Source organism: Otolemur garnettii, unplaced genomic scaffold (genome assembly GCF_000181295.1).
Source record: "Otolemur garnettii isolate 467f Iridium unplaced genomic scaffold, OtoGar3 scaffold00015, whole genome shotgun sequence".
Lineage (NCBI taxonomy): Eukaryota > Metazoa > Chordata > Mammalia > Primates > Galagidae > Otolemur > Otolemur garnettii.
This window is the reverse complement of record NW_003852410.1, coordinates 24,113,903-24,140,762: the sequence shown is the minus strand read 5'-3', so window position 1 is coordinate 24,140,762 and position 26,860 is coordinate 24,113,903. Positions and strand designations below refer to the sequence as shown.

General features: G+C 38.3%; 1 protein-coding gene and 1 pseudogene across 1 annotated transcript in view; both read left to right on the top strand.

Moving 5' to 3' along the window:
* The window catches only part of SYNPR (synaptoporin), a 361,119-nt gene that overhangs the window by 142,865 nt on the left and 191,394 nt on the right, over positions 1-26,860 (top strand). The gene's annotated exons all lie outside the window — the stretch shown is intronic.
* Positions 14,634-14,971, top strand: LOC105886578 (annotated as a pseudogene).

Genomic DNA, 26,860 nt, shown 5'->3' with positions numbered 1-26,860 from the left:
TATCTGATTAGATCAGCTCAAGTCACAGTGCCTGCTGCACCAAGCAACATTTCAGTCCATTTGGACCACTACAATAAAATACCATCAACTGGGTAGTGTATAAACAACAAAAGTTTATTTATATAGTTCTGAAGGTTAGAAAGTCCAAGATCAAGGTGCTAGCACATTTCTGGTGGGGGCCCATGCCACTTAGATGCCACCTCTTGTTGTGTCTATGGTGGAAGGTACAAGGCAGCTCTTGGGGGCCTTTTATATCAGGGGGCCTAATCCTATTCATGACACTCCTACCTTCATGACCTAATGACCTTCCAAAAGTTCTTACTTCTTAATACTGTCACGTTAGAATCAAGGTTTTAACATATAAATTTGGGGTGGCGCAAACATTCAGACCATAGAAGTATCTGGCTTGTAGTAGACTAGATTATTGTACCAACACTTTTCCTCCTCCCAAAGAACAGAATTACATATGCACAGTCTTTGCCATGTAACTTTGTAGTTTCCCCCACTAAAATACATTTTCTTGTGTCTTAACTATGTAATTTGCCTTGGCTGTAGAATAAGGTAGAAGTGAAAGTATGTCAGTTCCTAGTTTGGACTTTAAAAGGCTTACCTGATTTATTTCTCATTCATTTGTGCTTACCATAGTTCCATGAGAAGAAAAGAGCCTAAGCCAGCTTATTGTTGAATGGAAGTGAGAGTCAAATGAAGTAGAGTCACATAAGTGAACAAATCCCCAACCCATTCTGCAGAGGAATGACCAAGTTCAGAGCCATCCCACTGACTTCAAGATGTATGAGGAAAAGAATGCTAATATTTGTATGAAAACAAGATTTCATGGCTGTTATGCAGCAGTAGCTAACTGATACATGGCCTTTTCTGCTATATGTCTTCTTATTGTGATACAGCATGTTAGTTATCTATTGCTGCACAACAAATTATCCTAAAACCTAAAGGCTTGAAACAATAGGTAAGCATTTATTATCCCAAGCAGTTTCTGTGGACACAGGAGCCTAGAAGCAGCTTAGCTGGAGGGTGTCACGTAGGTTTTTCATGATACTGCAATCAAGAAGTCAGTCCCAACTGTCATCACCTGAATGGCTGGGTAATCCACTTCCAAGATGGATCATTAGCACAATGGCAAATTAGAGCAGCCTGTTGGCAAAATGCCTTATTTCCGGGCCACAGAGGCTTCTCCAGAAGCTGCCTATATAACTGTACAACAAGGCAGCTGGCATTCCTCATAGTGAGAGATTACCCACAAGAGAGATCAAGGAGAAAGCCACAGTGTGTTTTTATGGTAGGAGGTGGGAGGTCACACACCATCGCCATCATGATATTCTATTCATTTGAAGAAAGTTGCTCTATTCATTTGAGGAAAGTCACTAAGTTTAGCCTACACTTAAAGGAAGGAGAATTAGGCTCCACCACTCAAAGGTAAGAGTGTCAAAGAATAGAATTTGTGGACATATGTTAAAACCACTGAAGACAGGTACTAGATTAATTCATCATCTAATTAAACAAAATGGGAGAGAGGTGATTACCAAAAAATAAAATAAAGATACTATATGCAGGGGAGGGAAATGAGGCACAATCTAAATAAATTAGTTAATTAAACAAGACCACAGCCAGAATGGTATGATATATGATGAGAGATCTTCTGGGATTGTCCTGAAGGAAAGCAAAATTGCCAGGAGAGCCAGCCATGGGAGAGGCAAAGTTGGGGTACAGGAACTAGATGCCATACTCCGAAAAGATTTCTTTATGATGCCAAGAACAGGCCCTGGTTTGAAAGAGGGGACAGTTTATAAAACCTACAATGTTTTGAGGCGTGTAATAGTGGATAAAGTAAAGAGAGATCAAGAGATGGATACATGTACTCAAAAAAGTTTGGTGTGAAAGAAAATGTATGAGGAGAGCTCTAAGTGAAATAGCAAAGCAAGTACCCAAGAAGATAATTGGACATGCTGAAGAGTGGCCTGCAGGTGTGTGTGCTGCACTCAACAGACTGGCCATGAGTTAAATAAATGTCCGATGAGAGCCATTCAGTTAAGAGCATGCAATTGCTGTGGTCCATTAGAAGTAAAAAGAAAAGGATGGTGATGATCATTATTTTTATAGCCAAGTAGAACCATATCAAGGTGAGGCTAAGAAGTACTTCTCTAATCACAGGCCATCAGTGGTCACACCTCACTACCACTCAACACTGTCACAGGTGAGCCAGCCTAAGGACAAAAAGAAAAAGGTAGGGGAAAAATGCAAAAAAGGCATCGTTATCTTACACTGGCTTGCCCAGGTGGTCTGTTAGGTTTTGAATGGCATTAACTGTGTGAACTTTGTAGAAAATCATGTGTCTAGGCCTGGTGCCTACAGCACAATGGTTACAGCGCCAGTAACATACACTGAAGGTGGCGGGTCCGAACCCAGCCCGGGCCAGCTAAAAACAACTGCAACAACAACAACAAAAACAGCTGGGTATTGTGGCAGGCGCCTATAGTCCCAGCTGTTTGGGAGGCCGAGATAAGAGAATTGCTTAAGCCCAAGAGTTTGACGTTCCTGTGAGCTGTGATGCCACGTCACTCTACCAAGGGCAAGAGAGTGAGACTCTGTCTCCAAAAAAAAAAAAAAAAAAAAAATATGTGTCTAGCTCAGAGCAGAAAACAAACTGGTGGGACCATGTTAGTGCCAGAGCAAAAGACTTAGCTATTCTATTGTGAATGGATGCCACCTGCCTATTCCTGTGCCTGTGGACATCACTGCTTGGTCTCACTTTTTTTGCAAAGCCTGAATGGAGCCTTGGGAATTCTTACAGAAATCGAAATGGTCCTTCAAACAGCTGCTACATTTAGCAGACTTGTAGTTCAGGGCGGACTCAATTTACCATCCCTAGCCTTAGTTTCTCTCAAAGTTGAGAAATGTTTGGCATTGGGGATGAAGGAAGCAATGTTCTTGGCCAGGGAGACACTGAGAGAACAAAGTGTTTTCCAGTTTTCTGATCCCAAGAACACACATTACTCCTTTGTAGCAAAGAGGCCCCTCCTGCCTGTTCATCCTTAATTTTATATATTCAAGCCCACGTGCTCATATATGAAGTGCATTATTGCGGAGGAAGGAGCCCCTCCTGTCCTAGAGGTGGAGTCAGAAGCAGAAGAGAGAGGTTTAAAGAAGATACTCCCTGGATCAGGGCCTGTTGACATTTTGGGCTGAGTTCTTTGTTGTGGGGTGCTTTCCTGTGCATGGTGACATGTTTAACAACAGCTTACTTCCTAAACCCCAGAAGCACTCCCACCCCACAAGTAGGGACAAGATCAGAGTATAGAAGTTCAATATCAATTCCATTCCCATATCAAAAGTGAATATTTTGCAACCCATAGTCCAAGATGATAAGAACCATGAAGGATTCTGGAAACTCTCCTTTTGATTTTTTTTTTTTTTTTTTTTTTGGTTTTGATTCCTCATTATGACAAAACCTTACCAAGAGAAAATGCAGGCTATTTGTGACTGTGGACACAGCTGGGAGGCTCCTTCCTGTTCTGATAATGCCCCCATAGAGGAAGCGAGGAAGCAGTAGAAATGTGGCTGTGTCACGCCCTGAAGGAGAGGGAAAGAGGCGGAGCTGTAGCGCTTAGGCCAGTCCCACCTTTAAGCCTTTGCTTCAGCCTTTCCTCTGTCTGGGGCTCTCTTCCCTCAGATCTGTGCCTGGCTAGTTCCTTTGAACCAAACAGGGCTCAGTTGAAAGGCATCTCTTTCAGAGACCACCAACCCAAGATAGTATATCCCCTCAATCACTCCCTACCCATTATACTGTTGTATCTCCTTCATCATATATAACAGTTGAGTTGGTTTTCCTAGTTGAATGTGTACTGACTTTTATGTCTGTGGACGTTCATCAGGGTGTGAGGCTAGTGGGAACAAGGCTCTTACCTTTTTCATTCACTTCTGTATCCCCAGTGCCTGTTACAGAATGGCAGCTCAAAAAATGTTTGTTGCACATATAAATAAAACATGGAGCCCTTGACATCATCATTGCAAGTGTGATGGTGATGCAAATGTGGAGCACACAGCAGGACATCTAACCGGCCTCCAACACAAGGGAAGCCTTTCTAGAGAAAATGGCCTCAAATATGAGACTGAAAGATTGGCCAGGAGAAGATACTCGGTAACATTTATATTGCTACACACACGTGTATATATATGCACATATGTGTACAGCTAGATACACATACATATTTAATCCTTATAATAACCCCATGTTGGATATCATGACTGTTTAACAAATGAGAAAACCCAGGTACCCGACCTAACCTAAAGTGCATAATGCAATGATACATTTCTAAACTATTAAGACTAGAGTATGAATGTCTTACCACAACGAATAAGTAAGTGAGGAGATGGTTATGTTAATCAGTTAGATGGAAGCATTCCAGATTGTTTATCAAATCAGCACATTGTACCTCATAAATGCATTAATGTACACAGTTATGATTTAATAAAGAATTAAAAAAAAAAGAAATTGGAGGTTCTAGTGTCAGAGCCTGCACTCCAACCATCACACTAAGAAGGCAGAGGGGTAGCATAGTTGAAGCCACAGAAATGAGAGAGGACATAATGTGGGGAAGCTGGAAGGAGTCCAGGATATATTATGCCAAGAGAACAAAGAAGAGGGTAGCAAGTGATGAAGTAAGCCAGAGAGAAAAGAACTAGATCAAAGGTGGCTTCATCCCAAGATTTTGCATCATTAAACCCTGGGAGCCATCCTTGGTTGACTACAACTCCTGTGCTGGGTATACATACAGTCCTGCCTGATAGGTTGGCTTTTGTTTCTTATGCTCAGGTCCAATTCATCAGTTGGTAATATTTAGAAAGGTGTTCATGGTAGCTGCCCTACCTACAACCACCATTTACAGGAGAACAAAAACTCTGAGCCCAGGTGTTTAGAATCCTGGTTTGCTTTATTTTTTTAAAGCAAAGGCAACTGAACACTAGTTTTTATCCTGGAATAGATGGTTTGTCCAGCTGTAGATGCTGTAGAAAGGAAGCTGAATGTTAATTAGATGTCAACAGTAATTATGGTGATTATGTTTTTTGAATAGCTATTGGGAATAGCTGGATCCACATCTAGAATGTGATGTGAATGACATTTTAATAGTTTTTAAAAGAAAAAGAGAGCAGCCTGTTACTAAGGAAATTACAGTGAATAGAATTATAGTAAAATAGATTTCTTAACAAAGAACTATAACAATGATAACAGTCTATCATAAAGCATGTAGTGTGTATTGAGGAGAATCATGAAAAAAAAGTTTTGGGGCCAAGATCTCTTACTTAAAAGAAAATCAATTATCTTAAAGCTTAGTCTCAAGGTTTCCCTGGAATGTTTTAAGCAGTATCTTTCTGATTTTTTCTTAGAACTGGGTCAAAATGCAGTTTTTATAAACCTATCATTTTAATGATATTTTAATTACATGCTTTGTATCTACTGCAGGGACCCCAGTATTTCAATAACCTATGTGATCATTCCACTTCAGAAGACACTTCAATTATTTATTTTCAAATAAAAGTCCCAATTTAGAGTATTAATGTTGAAGTCAGATATTTATCATATTTTTTACAACTCTTCTTTTTCTAAAGAAAATTATCACTTGATATTTTTAAAGTAGAGCATCTGTTTCATATATTTAACACATTTCATATAAGTCTCAGAGGTAAAGCAAGATTAACCTGCTTTCTCAAACTAGAATTTAAAAGTCTCCAGAAAGGAATGGCAATGCACTAATTCAGTTTAGTCACTTACCAGCCAGCTGTGTGGTGGATTTATGATCATCTATTTAGTCATTCATTCAACAAATATTTGTTGAGTACTTACCATTCATCACATATCATGAGACCTGAGTGGGTGAAGTAATCCATACTATTATTTGGTGACATCCCAGAGGAACAGGGCATAATTCCTTCAATACTAGTAGCTCTCTTCCTCCACCTCTCCACTCTAGGTTGTCTGTGTCCCTCCACCCTCCCAGTTGAGAAATATGGCTGCACGCCATGGGGAATAAGATTGACTCTGTTTCTGTCCAAAGCTGTCTATGAAAAAGGACTTTGGAATCCAATGGGAAAATAGTAAACCATGTGATGCATGGTCTAGCAAAATAAATAAATGAAACTATATGGATATCATACAACACAGATTAAAGAAATCGTTTCAGAAGAAATTCACTACAAACTGATAGGAGGGTTGTACCAAAGGCAGAGGTAAGGCAAGAGTGAACAGCAAACGCAAAGCTCAAGAAGCTGCAGAGCACAGACTCCTTCAAACAAGTGAACATTGCTCTGTCTGGCCTGATCATAAAGGATGGAGGAGGCTGGGTTTAGTGTTGAGATTACAGGCACGGCTGAAGCTCAGATACTGCAGGGCCTGTGGACTATGTCAAAGAAAGGACTTTATCTTTTTTAATTTTTATTGTTTGGGATTCATTGAGAGGACAAAGAATTAGGTTACACTGTTTGCATTTGTTGGATAAAGTCTCTCTTATAAAGTGTCCCACCCCCAAGAGATGTGCCATACACTGTGACCCCCCAGCTCCCTCTTTCCTCCCCCTCCCCACTTGCTGAATCCCCTTTCCCTCCACTTGTATTAGTGTATCTGCTGCCTTCATATTAGAATTGAGTTCACTGGATTCTGGCTTCTCCATTCTTGTGATTCTTTACTAAGAAGAATGTGTTCCATCTCAATCCAGGTTAATACAAAAGATGTAAATTCTCTAGTGGCTGAATGGTATTTCATGGTATACATATACCACAGCTTGTTAATTCATTCCTGGGTTGATGGGCATTTAGGCTATTTCCACATTTTGGCAATTGTAAATTGAGCTGCATTAAATAGTCTAATGCAAATATCCTTATGATAAAAGGATTTTTTTTTTCTTCTGAGGAGATGCCCAGTAATGGGATTACAGGATCAAATGGGAGGTCTAGTTTTAATCTTTGAGGATTCTCCATACTTCCTTCCAAAAAGATTGTATTACTTTGCAGTCCCACCAGCAGTGTAAAAGTGTTCCCTTCTCTCCACATCCCTGCCAACATCTGCAGCTTTGAGACTTTATGATGTGGGCTATTCTCACTGGGGTTAGGTGATGTGTCAGGGTAGTTTTGACTTGCGTTTCTCTGATGATTAGGGATGCTGAACATTTTTTCATACGTCTGTTAGCCATTCATCTGTCTTCTTCAGAGAAGGTTCTAATCTCTCTTGCCCAGTGATATATGGGATTGTTGGGTCTTTTATTGTTGTTGATTAATTTGAGTTCTATAGATCCTAATTATCAAGTTTTTGTTCAATTCATAATATGCAATTATTTTGTCTCATTCTGAAGGTTATCTGTGTACTTTGGTTGTTATTTCCTTAGCTGTTCCTTTGATAAACTAACAAGAACATACACTGGGGAAAAGAATCACTATTCAATAAATTATGCTGGGAAACTGAATAACCAAATGTAAAAGACTGAAACTGGACCTGCACCTCTCACCATTTACAAAAAGTGATTCAAGATGGATAGAAGATTTAAATCTAAGGCATGAACCAATAAAAATCCTTGAAGAAAGTGTGGGGAAAACACTTGAAGATATCGGCCTGGGGAAAGATTTTATGAAGAAGACTTCTGTGGTAATTGCAACAACAACAAAAATAAATAAATTGGACTTAGTTAAACTGAAAAGCTTCTATACAGCTAAGAACTTTATCTTAAGAGCAATAGGAAGCAGATAAAGAGTGTTGAGCAAGAGAATGAGATGATCTTATCAACCCTTGAGAAAGATCCCTCAGAAGGGAGCCTTATGGATAGTGGTTTGCAGGTAGTGAGGCTGGCAGCTGAGAGAATTAGTAGATTACTGCAGGATTCTGGGTCAGAGATTGGGTGGCTCATGCTGGGGGCCAGAAGAGCATAAATGGATTTGGAAAGAACGTTAAGTAATAGAATCTACAAAACCTTGTTTACTGCAGCTTAGATGCTGTGTTGCTGGAGACCATTTCAATGTGCTGGTTCCAATAAATGATAACAAAACAGTAACAGCAACCAAAATAACAGCACTGATTGGAAACCTACTCTATGCCAGGAACATGATCAGTACCTCAATCTTCAGAATGCCACCATGAGTTAGGTGTATCCATTTTATTCTTACTGCCTTATAGAAAGAAAATGGAGGATCAGAGAAGTTGAATTTCTTTCCCAGGATCACATTGCCAGAAGGTGGCAGAGCTGGGATTTGGGTACTGGCAGTCTGACTCCATAGCCTGTGTTCTTGCTGAAAATTAAAGTTAGAGAACAATAATGAGATTAGTATAATATTTGAGTATTAAGGTATAGAGGTGAAGAATGTAATTTTTTTTTCTTTTTCTTTCTTTTTTTCCTTAACTACAAAAGCCCTGTGTACTTGTTAGGACCAATATCCTTATGTTTTCAGAGATTTGAAAAGCAGCTATCATTGCTCCAGAGATTTGTTTGTTTTGCTGTAGAGGAAACATAGGCTTAGAGTAAGAAAGTGAAAAAAGTGGGAAGAAATAAAATAATGAACAGTACAAGCGTGGGCTAGATATCCAGTACTTTAAACCAAGTACCATTCTAAGAGCTTTATTTTTGTTCCTCGCTGAGCTAGGTGCAGGGGATATATTTAATTTTCTGAGAACTCTGGGAGGTGATATGGTTGAGACTTGAGTCTGAGAAAGGTTTAGCTTTATGTCCAAAGGCATTCAGTTAGGACAGGCCTGAGCCCACTGACTTGAGTCTCTGTCCGGAGCATACTGCTGCCTCCCAGAGAGAAAAGGAAAGACAGAGACACAGAAGGAGGTAGGCATTTGGGTGTCCCCAAAAGTGGGAAAGAAGAAGGAGAGCTAAACTTAATTGAGTGTAGAGTTTGGAGCTGGATGATCTTATAAACAGATGTCATTAGCATAACTCAAGGAGTCGCTTGTCTTCACAAGAGACTGTGCTGTGGAGACCATTGATGGCAGAATGTGTTCTATTAACATTAGCAGCCCACACTGAACTCCATGACAATTAGAAGTCATGGCCAAAACATAAGTTCCAGTCTAGATAGTTTTATTGCTGATAGATTGTCGCAGATTGGTCCATGTTGAATAATTGAGAATTTAAGGATTGTTAACTTATGTCTGAACTTTCTTGGAATATATGTTACCCTGGGCTCACAGTTTACTTGTCCTAGTCTCAGGACCTTATAATTGGAGGATTGAAAATATCTAATAGGTAACAAATCACAGACGATTTAAATGATTGATTTACCTGGGGTCACACACCTACCAGGTGGTAAAGCTTGCACAAAGATATTTCTGTTGCACCTTAATTTTCCATGAAGAAATCACATAGTTTAGGACTGTGGCATTAATGAAACATTGCAGCTTAGACCAACAGTGACTCCAGAGCAGTAGCTCTGTGCACATTTGACGTTTTTTATCCTCATGATTAATGCAATGCCTAATTTGCAACAAGCTCTCAAGAAGTTCATGAATGAAGCATGAATTATGAACAACTTATTATATGATAAGGGGACAATGTAGTAAAGTGGTCAAATCTATGAATACTGAGCTAAGATCATCTGAGTTCCAATCTTTCAAGCTATCTGTTTGACATTTAGATCTCTTGACTTAGGTTTTCTCATCTATAAAATGAAGACAATTGTAAGACATTGCACTCAAAGTGCTCAAACAGGCATGACCATTACTTATATATCAGCCTTGTTACCCTACAAGTTAAATGACTTCTTTGTAATCTTTATCTTTTCCCTATGATATATTTGCTCACAAAAAGAAAATATAACATGTTTAAATTGTTCCACTGAAAGATGGATCCAGAGATGCAATCTAGTCTTGTTGGAGAACAAGACAAATAGTGGCATGAGCAGAAAGGGGATTCAGAAGTTAGACTGGAATCCAGAGTATGTAGATACTTTTCCACCCAAGTGTAGATATTAGGGCTCCCCCTGCAAAACCACAGTGTTGATTTCAATGCCCTCTCTTCCAATACCCAGGGCCATTGGAAAGGAGTAAGAACATTCGCTTGGGTTGGGGCTCAGTAAAAATACTAGACATACTAAGGCCATCTTTCTTTTGAATGAGTCCTTGGAAAAGCAGCTATCATGGCCTCTCAGTATGATGACATTTAGTGCTCACCCAAATGGCAATGGACATCTGCAGGTTTGGGTTTGGCTTCTCCTTGGCTGCTATATTTTCCAGGGCTCTTTAGGGGAATAGAACCAATAAAATCAGATAGATAGATAGATAGATAGATAGATAGATAGATAGATAGATAAAAGGAGACTTTATAGGGCTCAGCTTATGTGACTATGATGGTTAAGATATTCCATGATATGCCATCTGTGTGATGAAGACCCAGGGAAGCAAATAATGTGGCTCAGTCCAAGTCTGAAGACCTAAGAAGGAGAGCCCATGGTATAATCCTCAGTCCAAGGCCAAGGCTTGAGACTAGTATATGCCCCAGAGTTCAGAAGCTAGAGAATCTGGAATTCTATATCCAAGGGCAGGAGAAGAATGAGGTTGGAGCTCAAAGAGAGAGAAAGCAAATGTATGTTTTCTGTCTGTTTGTTTTATCCAAGCACTCAGCTGATTGGCTGGTGCCTGCCCACATTGGGTAAGGGTGGATATTCCTTACTTAGTCTACTGATTTAAATTCTGATCTCTTCCAGGAATACTCTCATAGACATACCCAGAAATAAAGATTTATTACCCACCTGGGCATCCTTGAATCCAGTTAAGTTAACACCTAGTGTTAACTATCATAGCTGCCCACAGAGTGTCTTCACCGTCTCCATGCTGACACTGTCCTCCACTCTTCTTCATGAGGTCTCTACTCTCTGACCCCACCAGCCCGCTCCAGGACCTTGTGTCCTCCTATTGTCCTTCTCCATCCAGGAGACCCTTAGTCTTCCCTTCTTAAAGATCAATCTGCAGCTTGCTTTCTTCTTGTTCCAATCTGGTCCCACAGTAAGCCACATATCCCTCTTTCATTCCTTAGGGATTTTTATTTTTATTCTCAAAGTCCTTTCTTCTCTCAGCAAAACTCATTATATCACTGTTTCTCATGAGGACTTCAAGAACATATTTTAGAACCAAGAAAATCTAAATACCAACTTTTTAATTCTTTTGACACGTTTTCCATCACTCTACTACTTCTCTTTGAGGCAATATGGGTGCCTCTGACTGATAGGAGGCAAAGTCACCATCAAGGAAGGGAAGAGAGGCACAAAGACTGATGCTTTGAGGTCATATCTTGCTGTACCAAGCCCATTGACCATCCAGGTATCAGCGGGTTGTCTCCCATCTTTGACTTATGGCTGACATTGGCTCCTGAGCTCTGTTTTCTTGCTCCCCCGAATGTATAAAGTGAAGACCATGGTGGGAAAATTATCCTGAAATTGAAACTCTTCATATCATAATGCTCCTTATGAATTTTATATATTATTCCTTACATACATAGTGGCTGTTTCCTGTGTGTGTTTCACTTAGTCGTCACAACAATCCTATGAGGTTGATGCTATATTGTTACCAGTTTCTGAAATTGAGGTTCAGAAAAGTTGAAGCCATCATTTCTGCTGTTTTCACATATTTTTGAGCACTGCTCTACTCCCTTGGAGTTAGATGTACCTATATAATTTTCCTTTGGTAAATAAAATTTGAGTAGAGATGACATATGTCACATCTGGTTGGAAGCTTTCACAGCCAATGCACAATTCTCCATCTTCTCTTCCCTGTGCCCCGATGATGTTCCGCATAGTACATATGTCATTCACTAGCATCCTGGAATGTGGTGATGTGAAGCAGAACCCTATTCATCCTTTAGTGCACAGATAGCAACATGCAAGATAAAGAGCACTGTTATTTCAAGCCACTGATTTTTGCAGGTTGTTTGTTAACAAGGCTTGACCTTGTTCATTGTGATTAATACAGAAGTCACTCATTTGTGCAATTACTTATCCATTTATTAATTCAGAAGATAATTATTGACTATCTACTCTGTGCCAGATGTGGGCTAGGTATTGCAAAAATAAGTCATGATATACTTGTCCTTATAATCTCTGTGACTTATCTACCAGTGTCATACACTTAATTAAATGATGATGTTGCATTTCAAACTCAAACTCTTAGATTCCAGAGTTTGTACACCGAAATGTTGCTTTCTACTATCTCAAATAAACTTCTAGGATAGTTTACAATTTATTATTAAAAATTTCAGGGTCTGGGCTTGTCTATGTCTGATAGCACAGCAAGCTAGATTCCATATGAGCTGTCAGTTCAGGCATGCTGGGCAAAGCAAACTGGCTGAGGCTCATCACCAAAGCACAGTTGCACGAGATGTCAAAATTTTGGCTGTGATTTATGCAGCAGGCATTGGTCATGTTTTCTGTCTGTTTTAAATAACCTGTAATGTTTATAGGATTTTTCACTTGAGGGGTCTCCAAAGTGGAAGCCCAAAAACTTACTTCCAGCCTCCTTTGCAGATGGGAGACAGGCATGGGACTACCCCCCACCAGACAGATGCACTCTCACTAGAACTTTAGTTCAGAAATGAGCACTCTAGGGGAAAAGGCTTACTGTGGAGAGGGGCAGAAGAGGCCCCTGGCTTTGAGGAGGACAGAGACAGCTGAGTTCCTGACTCATGAGGCTGCAGAATGGACATGAGCTCGTTTGATAAGTACTAATAGTGGAATCAGCAGCACTCTCCTCATTAGGCTTGCTTCAGAGCATGATTTTGGGCATTATTCTTGGAAATATGGCATTCAACCAAGTTCTCTAAACCTCTCAATATCTTTGAACTACTTGCTATTCTGTAGTGAACTTGTTTTCTGCTTAATTAGGCATAGTTAGTTCCTGATTCTTCAAGTAAGAACCCTAACTGAGGCAGTGTGGAAGCTGAGTCAGAAAAGTTTCAAGAAAGATCTTGAGAAAAGAGAACAGCAAATGGCTAATCTAAAGGAGTGTGGGTGGGTAGGGAATAAAACTCTGGGAAATCTGAGATCAGAGGTGGTAAGTCTTGAAAAGGAAGCAAGCTTCAGGTCCACCTTGAACAAATTGGTGTGGGCAGATCCTTCTGCTGGCCCATGTCATCTCAAATCTGCTCATTCAGTCATTCAATAAATATTTATAGAACACATACTGCATGCCTGGCCCCATCCTAGGCAGTGAAGGATGTAAAGATGGATAAGCCAGGCATAATCTCAACTCTCATACCACTAATAATTTTATGTAATGGAAAGGATGATCAAAATCAAGTGTTCATACCAACAGAGAAGTATATAGTTATGAATTGATAATAAAAGAAAGCTACATTTTGATGTATAACATGACCAAGTGTGGGAGGCTGGAGAAGTCTTTCTGAGGAAGCATTGACTGATATTTGAAGAACAAAAGAAAGTAGCAGAGGGAGGTGAGCAGAAGAGCATTGCAGGAGACATGAGCAGCATGTGCAAAGAACTGAGACAGAGTGAACATGGTTCTTTTGAAGAGCTGTAAAGCTGGTGAGCTTGAAGTGAAGGGAAGAGGGGAGAATGGAGTGAGATAAACCTTCAGTAGGACTGAAATATTGGGGAAGAACATGTAGAGTCTTGAAAGTCTGTTAAGGATTTTGATCTTTTTTCTAAAATCAATAGGCTATTGAAGTGTTTTAAAGCCATGTGATAAGCTATGTGATAATGCCGTCAAATGTGTGCTCTTTAAATGCCATGCTGATTATGTGGCAACAGTGGACAGGGTAGGAGAGTGGAAGGGATACAAGAGCATGAATAAGGAGGCAGTTGCAATAATCTAGGCCATAGTAGGTTGGTAGTTCAGCCTAGAACATTATCAGGAGAGATGGAGAGGGGGAGAGTAATTGGAGAGATATTTAGAAGGAAAATCAATGGACACTCATGATGAGTTAGGTAGGTATGGAATGTGTGATGACTCCAACTTTTCTGACATGAGTAACTTATCCAAGGACCACTGGGAAAGCATCAGATCAGGCTGAAAAAAAGTGAGAAAAATATCTTCATTTTTGTCCATCCTGAGATTATAGTGTCTTTAAAACACTCAGCAGAAGACAATAAATAGACAGATAAGAGGGTCTAAGGCTTCAGGAGAGTTTTGCTCTGGAGATGTCTCTCCATTGATCTTAAAAGCAGGATCTGCTGAAGCTAGAATGTGACCAAGTGTACAGTGATAAACCCAAGTTTGAAACCTTCAGCCATGTATTCATGTATTCATATGTGCAGTTTTATCATGTATATACATTACACCAGTGGTTCTCAACTTTCCTAATGCCGCAGCCCTTTAATACAGTTCCTATGGCAACCCACAGTTTGAGAACCTCTGCATTACACCAAATATTGGGGATACAGACCCAAGAAGGGAACACTGACCTAGGGGAGTTTATAGCATAGCTGAGAAGTGTAAGGATCACTACACAAACAATAAAATGTAAGTAATGAAGGTACATACAGGATACTTTTAGAAGGCACATGTTAGGTTTGAGGTTACAGGGATGAATCGTTCTATAGGACAGAGAGATAGAAGAATACACTATTCTTAAGGAATTGCCAATATTAAATATACCTAGCTCTTTGGGGTCCTTGCTTCTGTGATGACAAAGGAAAGAAGGAACAGTGGTCATGGCAGAAAGGGCCATGCGTGCAGCCTATTGACTGCAGGAACTGCGCCCAATGCCTGCTGAAAGACAAGGCTATGAAGAAGTTCACATTCAGAACACAGAGGAGGCCGCAGCTGTCAGGGATATTTCTGGAGCACCTTTGATGCTTATATGCTTCCCCAGCTCTATGTGAAGATACATTCCTGTGTGAGTTGTGCTATTCATAGCAAGGTAGTCAGGGACCATTCTCCGGAAGCCGGAAGGACAGAACACCCTCACCCCGATCTAGACCTGTGGGTGCTGCCCCACCACCTCCACCAAAGCCCATGTAAGGAGTTGAGTCTGCAAGGACTGAAGAAAAACTATCTTATGGGAAAAAGCACTTTTAAAAACTTTAAAAATACCTATACCTAAAGCAACAGAGGTAGGGCAATTTAGGCAGAAAGCTGGGATTAGCAATCCTACACGCATCTTGAACTTGAACCTGAAGATGGCCATGTGTCACTGTAGCATTTCATGCAGAGGAAGAATGGGACCAAATCCATGTTTTAGATGGGTAAGTCTGCTGGAGTCGTGGTGGACAGCTTTAATAAGAGAATGTCACTCCAAATCCAAACTTGCCATTGGCAGCTTTTTCCTAGGTGGGTTTTGTGTTTGTTAGTGCCTTTAGGGTTCCAAGTGTTCCTGTCATTATCTTCTCTCATTTGAAGCATGACTATTGAAAAATGCTGCAAATCAGTGTACTATTATGCTTTACTCTTTTCATGGTTAAATTAGATAACGATCACAAAATGGTATTGGCTTGCTCACTTGTTAGGAATCATAAAATAACCTTCCTCATTAAATAACCATTTTCCTATAACAAAGCAAATCTGGAACAAGGCACAGTGTGTCCTTAATCTCTCTTTAATTGATGTATTTTATTCTGTATCATATTCCATGATTAACCATGTTTTGACCATAGGTGATTTGTACTATGATTTAAGTCTATTACATTTTTACCACAATTTGCCAAAGATTTGGAGGGCCAATGAGAATGTTGAGGTAAATGATTGGGTTTGTCTTGTCTTAAGTTAAACAATGAGTAAGTACTTGAGACTGAATTCTGAGAAGGAGCCCCCAATGCTTAGGTAATGGCTTATTTACTCCACATAAAAAAGCAAGATAGGAAATTATGTTTTTGCTAGTTAGACTAAAGCTATTTTATTTTGCTTCATTAACATGAGTTATGAAGACAAAAATCAAGAAGAGACCCTGGGAACTAACAGAGCCTCAAATACCACTTTGGCAAAGAGCAGTTATGCTAAGCTAGAGCTTTAAATAGCAACACTCTGGATGCTTCTGGCTTACCCCATTCAAATCACTAGGAGCTATTGTCTTATGGTCTGATGTTACATGTGAGTTGCTGACAGCTGCTGATAGTGATTGCTGCTTGGGGAAGAGGAACTGGAAAGATCTCCCACCAACTGTGTTTTCCATGCTGCCCAGATGTGAAAGACTCCACTGTCCTGAAAGGATAATGGGGGAGCTGAACATTAACAAAAGAAATGATCTTTCAAAAGCTAGGAGCTGCAGTGTTATCAAATTAAGAGTCTTTCTCCATTTATTTTCTTAGTAACAATTGGAGGTGGGAATAAGAAACCTCAAAGGAGAAAAAAATTTTTTCATATATATATATATATACATCTGAAATGAAAACAAAGACCCTTGTTTCTCTCTCCGGCAGCAGCTTGGGAATCTTGATTGACATCCTCTGTTCTGAAGCCAATATTGCAAATAAAATAATGATTCTTATGTGGGAAGAAAAGCAAAGAAAGCTTACAGTGATTTAATAACAGCTTTCTGCTAGCTAGATAACTGAAAACTTAAAATGTAGTTGACAGTAATTAGTTTTGTGGGGTTTTCTTCTTAAAAACGTAAAACACTAAATATCTTTTTCAAAAAACCTACACACAATAGAGACCCATCTGAAGGATTCCTTACACTTTGGAGTTTTATTAGGCTTGAATGTGTTGCTTCAGCCTGGGTTCCAAGTCTATTAAATTTGAAAAGATGTAAAAAGGGACTTTGTGCCGCAAATGGGCCAAGTGTCTTCAACATGAACACAATGACAGGGAGATGTCAACAATGCTGCCACAAACCCATTTCTGTCTCTTCATTAGCACAGTTCAAAAATATTGTGAATATTCAGACTGATCACAAAAGCTTTCAGAACCAACCTTCACTAATAAAAAAGATTGGATAATTTATCTACTAAATATTTTGAATTAATCAAGAGCAAATCCACCTGCCACTGATTTTATTTTTCTTGATGCTAAAAGAAAATGCATTTGGGGGTGGAGAATATCTAATGGCCGACTCTCTAGATAAACAGAAACTTTTTCAGCCTATGTAGATCCTGATTACAACCACTATCATTTGCACATGCAATGAAGTTAAATTAGCCAGGATATTTATGCTCAGATCTTCTCTGCAACTATATACGCATATTTTGAAACATGCCATTTTCTGCATTACAGTATGGTAGTCTTCTTTTTATTTCTAAACAGTGCAAAATTTTCTAAACTCAGTGATGTACAACAGCAGGCTTTTACTGGTTCACGAGAGCCAATAGTTAAATTTTCATGGATTTTGTGAGCTATATTTTCTATTAAAACTTAAATTACGTAAATTTGATGTAACTGGAAACAAGTTATATCAAAAAAAGAATGTAACCACCATTCAAAACTCACCATTTATTAACCATTTTAGTACTTTTCTTTTTGTGGTTTTTGGCCAGGGCTGGGTTTGAACTCTCCACCTCTGGCATATGGGGCCATCGCCCTCCTCCTTTGAGCCACAGGCGCTTCCCCCATTTTAGTACTTTTTATTGTTACCTATGCTCTTGACATTACTTGCGTGCACTGTATGGAGATGGTGAAAATACTGTATAAGGATGTGCTACTGCACATCTCTTTGTAACATTGCATTTGGTAAGGAATTATGGGTGATTTGTAATTGGTGATGGTGGGAGTATTTACACCATGGGAAGAGACAAATGCTACAAATTAGAATTTGATTAATGTTTTCATTGTCTAGATCAGAGACTGGCAAGCTACAGCCCCCAAACCAAATCCTGTCTGAGAGAATTAAGAATATTTTTGCATTTTTACAAGGTTGTTAAAAAAGAGAAAAATTATGTGACAGATTACATGTGGCAAACTTTTCTTCTCTAAAAGTCTAGTAGTAAATATATTAGGTTCCACAGGCCCTATAGTCTCTATCACAACTGTTCGTTCCTGCTATTGTAGTGTAGAAGCAGCATAGACAGTTTGTAAACAAATGGACTGTTTCCCAGTAAATTTTATTTAAAAAAAAAAATAGATGGTGGACCTGTGTTGACCTACAAACCATAGTTTTCCAATCAGTGGTATAAGTTATAAGCAGAAATAATTAAGTCTATTCTCTGCAAGTATCCTTTTAATCAATGAATTATAATTATAATACTAATCTTTATAGAGCAAATTGCACCTTCCCAATAGCAAATTGCAGCACAGCTAATTTGAATCACTTTGCAGTTGTATTAAGTGGAAAATTCCATCTCTGAAAGCTATTTGGTCAATCATGTGATGGCAGTTGTGAAATGGAGCTTTGTGGTTTTCAAGCCCTTTAAAGTTGCCTGATTCCCTAAATCACCCAGGTAACTCTCAGAAGGCAATGGAAGATTACAAACAAAACACCTACTTATTCAACCCACTAATGATGATCTTTTCTGAAATTTCAAAGTATTACATGGGTAAAAATGTATTTGGTTGCATGAATCACTTTGTAATACTTGAGTCAAGGTTGTAAGTGAGCCCCTCCCCCAGTTGTATATTGTACCTGTTAGGTAGGTTTTCCCATCCTCTCCTCCCCTCTCCCCACTGCTTGATTTCCATGGAGCTTACTTCTCTCTGTCCACATGTGTGCTCATCAGCTAGTTCCAACTTACTGCTAAGTGCGTGCGGTGTTTGTTGATCTTTTAAATGATCTGAAGCCAACTGGTTAGATTGATATGCACTTAACTAGACTGAGAGTCTTTCTTGTTGAATCATTGCACATTAGATTTCAGCTCACATGGTTACTTGCAGTAAGAAGGTTGGCATCATACTGAATTTCATTTTATTTCTATATGTGTGCTTATGTGTAGCCACATGTACACACCCAGATACCAAATATGTATTAGAAATGCTTAAGGGACAGAAGTTAGTGCTGTGCTCAGTCTTTCCACCCACTAATCTGGAAAGTCTGGTCCCAACTGCTAAGATGTTGGGCCCATGAACCATTAAGAATTACAGAATATTTTGGTTTAATAGAGACCTAATAGTTTGTAAGCATTTTTAACTTCCTCTTAGACAACAACATTTGTGTGACTGTATATTCTCTCCATTTTGTCTAAAGTTCCTTACATGCATCCTAAAAAGGAAGGATATCTCAATAGTATCTTACTTCTCAAGCAGACTCTTATTTATTTGAGGCCTTGTGGGAAGGGCCACACCCTATGCTTTAAGGGTGATATGGAGTACACAGTGTAACCCACTGGATGTAGACTCAGCTCACCTGACTTCTAGGCCTAACCTTACCTCTGGTTCACCACGTGAACCCTGATTGGTTGAATCAATGCCTCAGCCTCAAAGCTACAATAACTGTCAAAATTGACATAGGACTAGACAAACTCCACCTTCCGTTATAACTTGTACTAAATATATGATACCAGATACTTAGAGTTAGAAAGCATGTTCCAGGCATGATGTAATTTCCTGCCACTCTCTTGGGAAAAGGAGTATGGTCAAAGGGAGAGACACAGAACTGAAAGTCACTGGTGACAGAGCTACTCCAAAGGTTGGGCACAGGCAGTTCTCGTGTCCCATCAGGTCTCAGGCCTGTTCACCTTGGCCCATGTGATGTGTGTGGGTATGTGTTTTAATTATCTGCCTATATTTAAAAGTCAGACGATTTCATATAAAAATTTGCACTATCAGCTTTTCTTGAAAAATTGAAAGATCTAGCAACCTTGGTTCCCCACATTTCCCAATTGCCATATGATCTGGAGCTGAGTGGCAGCTGCACCTATCATGTGAGTGAGGGACATTGTAGACTATTCCTATCTTGCATCCAGACTATGAAGGGCGTCTGAAGCTCTCATGTGAGAGATCACAACGAGCTCTTTGTTTTTAACACAGAGCAGAGAAGATATCATTTTTAAATAGCCCATAAGCAATGCTAGGTGTAGATTCATTTTCTTTGTTTAAGGTAGTCCATTTGGTGATATTCCAATTTTTTCACATTATGACTTTCTTAGGGAAATAGCTCTGATGGTTTGCATAAAATTTTCAGATTACATCTACCTAGAAGTAAATCTAACAAAGAAAGTGCAAGATCTTTATGGGAGAACAAATTGAAAAATGCTATTAGGCATAGAAAAGAAAATAACAAAATTTTAATACACAATACACCCATGGATAAGAAGACTCAGTATTTTAGAGATTCAAGTTTTCCCTCAAATGATTTATAAATTGAATGCAATTCTAATAAAAATGCACATTTTGAAAAGTATTCTGATAAACTTATTTTCAACCTTACCTAAAGGAGTAAAATCCAAGAAAGGCCAAGGTAATTCTGAAAGAGAAGACAAAAGAGGAGGAAATGTCATAAGATGTGTGAGGCTTATGGCTAGGATGCTATAATTAAAACAGTGTGGTATTGTTCCATAGTATAAAACACACTAGTGCATCAGAATACAAAAATAAAAAATAGTTACACACACATATAGAAATTGCTATATCTGAAATGGGAAATCAGTGGAGAAAGGATGAACTATTTAATATGTAAAATTAAGAACATTATCTTTCCTCTGCAGAAAAAAACATTATATTTGCACCTCCCTCCATATAAAAATACCCTCCAGGAAGATTAAAGATGTAAATGTAAAAACTAAAACTCTTATCTGGAAGAGGTTTCTTAAAATAAGTAATAAAAACAAAGATTGTTTCATAGAGAGATAAACAATTTAAATTTTTATATGACAAAGGATATCTTAAACAAATACAGGAGTCAACTTGGAAAAGACAATTTCAACATATATAATAGTAGGCAAATGATACGTTTTCAAAATGTATAAGGAACTCTTATGAATCAGTGAGAAAAAAATACAAATAACCAATAGAAAAATGGACAGAAGATACTAAGACGAAATTCACAGGAGAGGACACCAGAGAGGGCAATAAAATATGAAAAGATAGTCCCCACTTACCATTAATCAGGAAAATTCAAATTCAAGTTACAGAAATGAAAACATGTGTCCCCACAAAAAATTGCAGCCTTATTTGTGATAACTAAAGAACCAGAAACCCCCAAATGTCCATTAACAGGTGACTATATAGACAAAATGTAGTATATGAATGCACCAAGTAAAAAAAAGCTAAGCACAAATATATAACAAAAATAGATGATTCTTAAAAATTATTATGCTGAGTGAGCAATTTCAGACTAAAACATATATTCTGTATAGTTTCATTTACGTAAAAAAAATCTAGAAAATGCAAACTAATCCATGGTTAAGAAAACACATTTACTGTTGCCTGTTATAATCATTTTCTCTTGCTACATGATAAATTACAACAAGCTTAGAGACTTAAAACAACATACACTTATTTTCTCATAGTTTCCATGGGGTAAGAGTTACCTGGATGCTCTGCTTAGGCTGACATCAGGGCTACATGCTCATCTGAAGCATTATGTCCTCTTATAAGCTCTACAATTTTTGGAAGAAGTCAGGTCCTTGCCGCTGGAGGATTGAGGCACTACAGCCCTACAGCCCTCTGCCATTTTCTGCCATGTTCCCCTCTCCACACAGGGCAATTTAGTTCTTCCCAGGTACAAGGAGACCTTGTCTACTTTATCAAGTCTTTGTGGTTTCTGTCTGATTTTTAGAACCTCTTTTAAAGAGCTCATATGATTTTTATCCGTCCCATTTGGAATAACCCTTCCTTTTGATTAATTTAACATCAACTGATTAGAGACATTAATTAGATTTGCAAAAACCTTTCACTTTTGCCACATAATATAGCCACATCATGTAATTGTCACTGTACCATCTTTTCACGGGTCACACTCACATTCACCTTCAAGGTGAGCAGATCACACAGTGATCTCACTGGGGGCCGGAAACTTGAGAGCTATCTTAAAATTCTGTTCACCACACCAGGGATTAGAAGTTGAGGGAAACATGTAAATAAAACAGTCTTGCTTTCTCACTTTTCTTAAGTACTTTCTACATTGCAGTGTTTTGCTCCTTTTTTTTTTTTTAAGAGACAAGTCTCATTTTGTTGCCTTCAGTAGAGTGCTGTGGCGTCACAGCTCACAGCAACCTCCAGCTTTTGGGCTTAGGGGATTCTCTTGCCTCAGCCTCCCAAGTAGCTGAGACTACATGCAACTGCCACAATGCTTGGCTATTTTTTGTTGCAGTTTGGCTGGGGCTGGGTTTGAACCCACTACCCTTGGTATCTGGGGCTGGTGCCCTATTCACTCAGCCACAGGCGCCACCTGCTCCTTCTTTTTTAAATGGCTGCTTTCCCCCCCCAATACACAGAAATGTCAGTTGCTCTTCCTTTTTCATTGTTCCATTATGTAGATGCAAGAGAAAAAAAAACCTATCTGAGAGAATAAGGTAATCAATGTCCATAGTGCATTGAGCAAAAAAAAAAAAAAAAACAAATGATATAACAGAGAGAAGAATTGCAAAAAGGCATGAAAAAATCTTTGAGATATTGGAAATAATATATTAATTGTACTGCTGGCTCTATAAGTACATACATCTCTCAAAATTCATCAAATTCTAAATATATGCAGTTTCTCATATACTCAATTCTCTCAATTTCTCATATTACTCAATTATTAATATGCCTCAATAAAGTCATAAGTTAAAAACATTTGCATCTGTGGGGCACCTGTGACTCAGTGAATAGGGCACCAGCCCCATATACCGAGGGTGGTGGGTTCAAACCCAGCCCCAGTCAAACTGCAATAAAAAAGTAGCCAGGCTTTGTGGCGAGCACCTGTGGTCTCAGCTACTCAGGAGGCTGAAGCAAGAGAATCCCTTGAGCCCAAGAGTTTGAGGTTGCTGTGAGCTGTGACGCCATGGTATTCTACCAAGGGCGACAAAGTGAGACTCTGTCCCTAAAATAAATAAATAAATAAATACAATTAAAAAACATTTGCATCTGTCAGGTTGACAAAATATTGAAGGTGTAAAAGAACCAGGTATAAGCAATTCTGAGCACAGTGGAAACACACATAAATTGTTGGGGCAAAAGTGTATAAATTGGAGAGGTTTAGAGTCAGACCGAAAGGAAAAAATGAATATGGACACTTTTTTAAGACCCCCAAATTCCACTACTAGATAAATATTATAGAAAAGGTCACCCATCTCTACCAAAAATAAATACAAGGATATTCATTGTATATTGTGGCAATAACAAAAACTGAAAAACATCATAAATGTCCATTATTATACAAATGGATAAACGTGGCATATTCATAAAATGAAATACCATTCAAGAGTTAAAAATGAATGAACTAGATCTGTATATATCACCATAGATCTCAAAAATCTGATGTCTGACTACATGTTGCAGAATAATTATTCATTATAATATCTATAGAATAAAAATGCAGAATATTGTTCCATGCTATTTATTGACAAATATATGTAACACATTCATATAAAAGCATGGATAAGAAAAATACAAATTTATGCATTTAAGATAAAAGAACATATTATAAAACTGTAGATGAATATAAAAGGGAACTCAGTTTCATCACTTACGTTTTTATTTAAAAGATTTGAAAGCATGTATGGAAAACATTAATATTTGTTAATTCTGGATGGTGGGAATTGAATGAGTTTTATTTTGTTTTGCTTTTAAATGATTACCTATAGTTTCTGCCTAACCATGATAAAAACATCAGAAAAATTCAGAGGAAGGGACATCCTATTATATAAAATACCTGACCAGTTCTCTTCAAAATGTCAAGGTCATTAAAAACAAGGAAAATCTGAGAAATTGTCATAGTGTAAGGAGACATGACATCTCAAGGAAACATGATGAATAAATGTAATGGGTTGTCCTGGATAAGGTTTTGGAACAGAAAAAGTACACTAGGTTAAAAGCTAAGAAAATCAGACTCAAGTATACACTTTAGTCGGTAATGATATACCAAAGTTGGTTCATTAGTTATAGCAAAATGTACTGGGTTAATGACAACTATAGGAGAAACTGGGTGCAAAATGTGTGGAAACTCTTTGCAATATTCTTTCAACTTTCTGTAAATCTAAAACTACTCTAAAATAAAAGTTTACTTACTTTTGAATTACTACCTATAGCTCTGCGTGTCATGTAGAGAAATACTGTTTTGTAAGCATGCAAATTTCTGGCTCCATGGCTACCTGGCCTTTGACCAGTACTGAAACAACTTGTAGTTTCCATTTCCTGTTTTGCAGAACAAAGAGAATCTCTACCTTAGAGAATCATTGAGACACTAAATGAGAATGTGTAAAGCATTTAGCACATAGTAAGGGGTATGTGCTCAATAATTAATTATTGTGCAGTTAATTATTAATCCTCAGATGTTTTTGTTTTGATTAGATAAGAAAACCATAGTATACAGAAACTCTGTGTATTAAAAAACAAACAATAAACAAAACAACCAGCTTGAGTTATCTGGTTTCAGTATACTAGTGCCCCAGGATAAGTCCGCAATCACTGTTAAAAAAACCCCATTTTACCACAAAGACATTTGCACCAAAATGTTTATATTACAGCTCAATTCACAATTGCCAAGTCACGGAAGAAACCTAAATACCATGAACCCATGAATGGATTAACAAACTGTGGTATATGTAAACCATGGAATACTATTCAACCATAAGAAAAGATGGAGACTACATCTTTTGTGTTTACCTGGATGGAGTTGAAGCACATTCTTCTTAGTAAAATATCTCAAGAATAGAAAAAAAGTATCCATTGTACTCAATTCGAATATGAAACTGATAAGCAAACAACTACACACCTACATGAATGATAAAACACAAATATAGTCTAACAAGGGGGAGGAGAGAATAGGGGGAGAGAGCAGGAAGGAGGGAGGGCGCTTGGCAGAATCTCACCTAATGGGTACAATGTGAGGGTGTTCAGAACGCCCCTTAGGTGAAAGGCTCAATTATAACTTGAACTTTACCTTAGAATTGAAAACAATATAACCTAACAATTTGTACCCTCCTATTAATTTGAAATAAAAAATAAAAAATACACATTAAAAAAAACACCAAAATATACACAAAGTTAACAGTCCCTATGACCATATGGGGCAGTTTAAAGAGAAGAGGAGGGATAATAAATTATGCTGGACCTTATTCTTAGGCAAGAGAATTTTCTTTTCCACTCTCTATGAATTCAAGCCCAAATCTCATGATTACACTACCCTTTGTCTAATGAGAGGAGGGGATACAAAGGAAAAGATTTGTATGATAACAGTAATCATCTTCCCTCAACCAAAGGAGGGACAGGAACCAAATTTAAAAGGAGCAAGGAAGACCTGTGTGTGTTTCTTACACAGGGCTCCTTCTTGTTAGTGTCTCTGCCCAATCCCACTCACACTAGGTCTGTCCCATTAGGGAGGAGGAGGCAAAAAGACAGTCTTCCTCCCTCTCTTCACTTTATCCATAAAACAAAATGTGCTGTTGCAAAAATCCTGTTTTCACGATAGTACATGGGGTGGGAAAAATGCCCATCATATAATTATCAGTGGAAAAGATAGGATTAAACCCTACCTATAGAGTGAGCTACAGTTTGAGAAAAATGAGCAAATATTCATTTGCATAGAAAGAAGACTGGAAGGATAAAGATTTATTTGAGACTCAGGGGACTAAGTACACTTTGTACTTTTTTTTGTATTTGTTAGACAACAATAGACATCATTTAAAAGACAAGGAAAGGACATTTGGGTATGGGTTAACTTGTTTTTGTGGGTATATAGGTGCTATGAATCATTAAAGATAAACAACAATATGGCAGTAGTTCTCAGTCCCAGCAAAGAGCTCCTCACATAGGTATAAGCTTCAAGGTGCTTATAGAGCAAGAACAGTATTAAGGTACCATTTCTAAGCTCTCACGATAAGCCAAGAATACTCCCACGTTCTTGGCAAAGACTGTTTAATCCTTAGGCTCTGGGATCAGACTGCTTGGGTTTGATTCAGGCTTTATTTCTTACTACCTGTGTGACCTGAGGCCAGTTACTTTCCCTCTTAGAGTGTCAGTATCCACATCTATAAAATGGGGATAAAAACAGCATCTACAGCATGTAGTTAACTACTAAGTGAAATCATGGAAATAGATTTCTTAAAATTTCCAGGCATATAGTTAAGTATTCAACAGAAGTTTGCTATAATTCTCCCCATTACATGGATGAAGATATTAAGGCTTGGAGAAGCTGAGTCATTTTCCAAGGTCATAGGCCTATCAGTGAAGAGGCAGTCAGACCCCCATCTTCTCAAACATCAAGCTTATGCCAGGAATTATTTTTATTGATAAACCACATGAAGCTTAAGAATCTATAGATAGTTGATTGGGCTGGAGTTTTTTGTCTCAGTAAATAATTTAAATTGCTTTGGGCTTGAATTCAACTTTAAAATTAATTTAAAATAATTTTTAAATAACTCTAAAACTATATTTTCTTGGATGTACCCATACTGGGTAAATGTAGTATATGCAGCTGCCTTTGAAAAAATGACATGTCAAAAGAGTGGCCACCCAGAGTGGGTTTAAAACCAGCCTGGGCCTGCTAAACAACAATGACAGCAACAACAAAAATAGCCAGGCATTGTGGTGGGCACCTGTAGTCCCAGCTACTTGGGAGGCTGAGGCAAAAGAATTGCCTAAGCCCAGGAGTTTGAGGTTGCTGTGAGCTGTGAAGCCACAGCACTCTACCAAGGGTGACACAGTGAGACTCTGTCTCAAAAAAAAAAAAAAAAAAAAAAGAGTGGCCACCGAAAATTCAAAGTTAGAAGACAAAGAAAATCTCATGCTATGTGTTTGAAAGCATGAGCTATATGAAGTGGTAGGTTCTTTATCTTAAACAAAATGTATTACGAAGCTCCAAGGAGACAATAAAATGTAAAAGAATCTGTTACCTTGATTTTATTT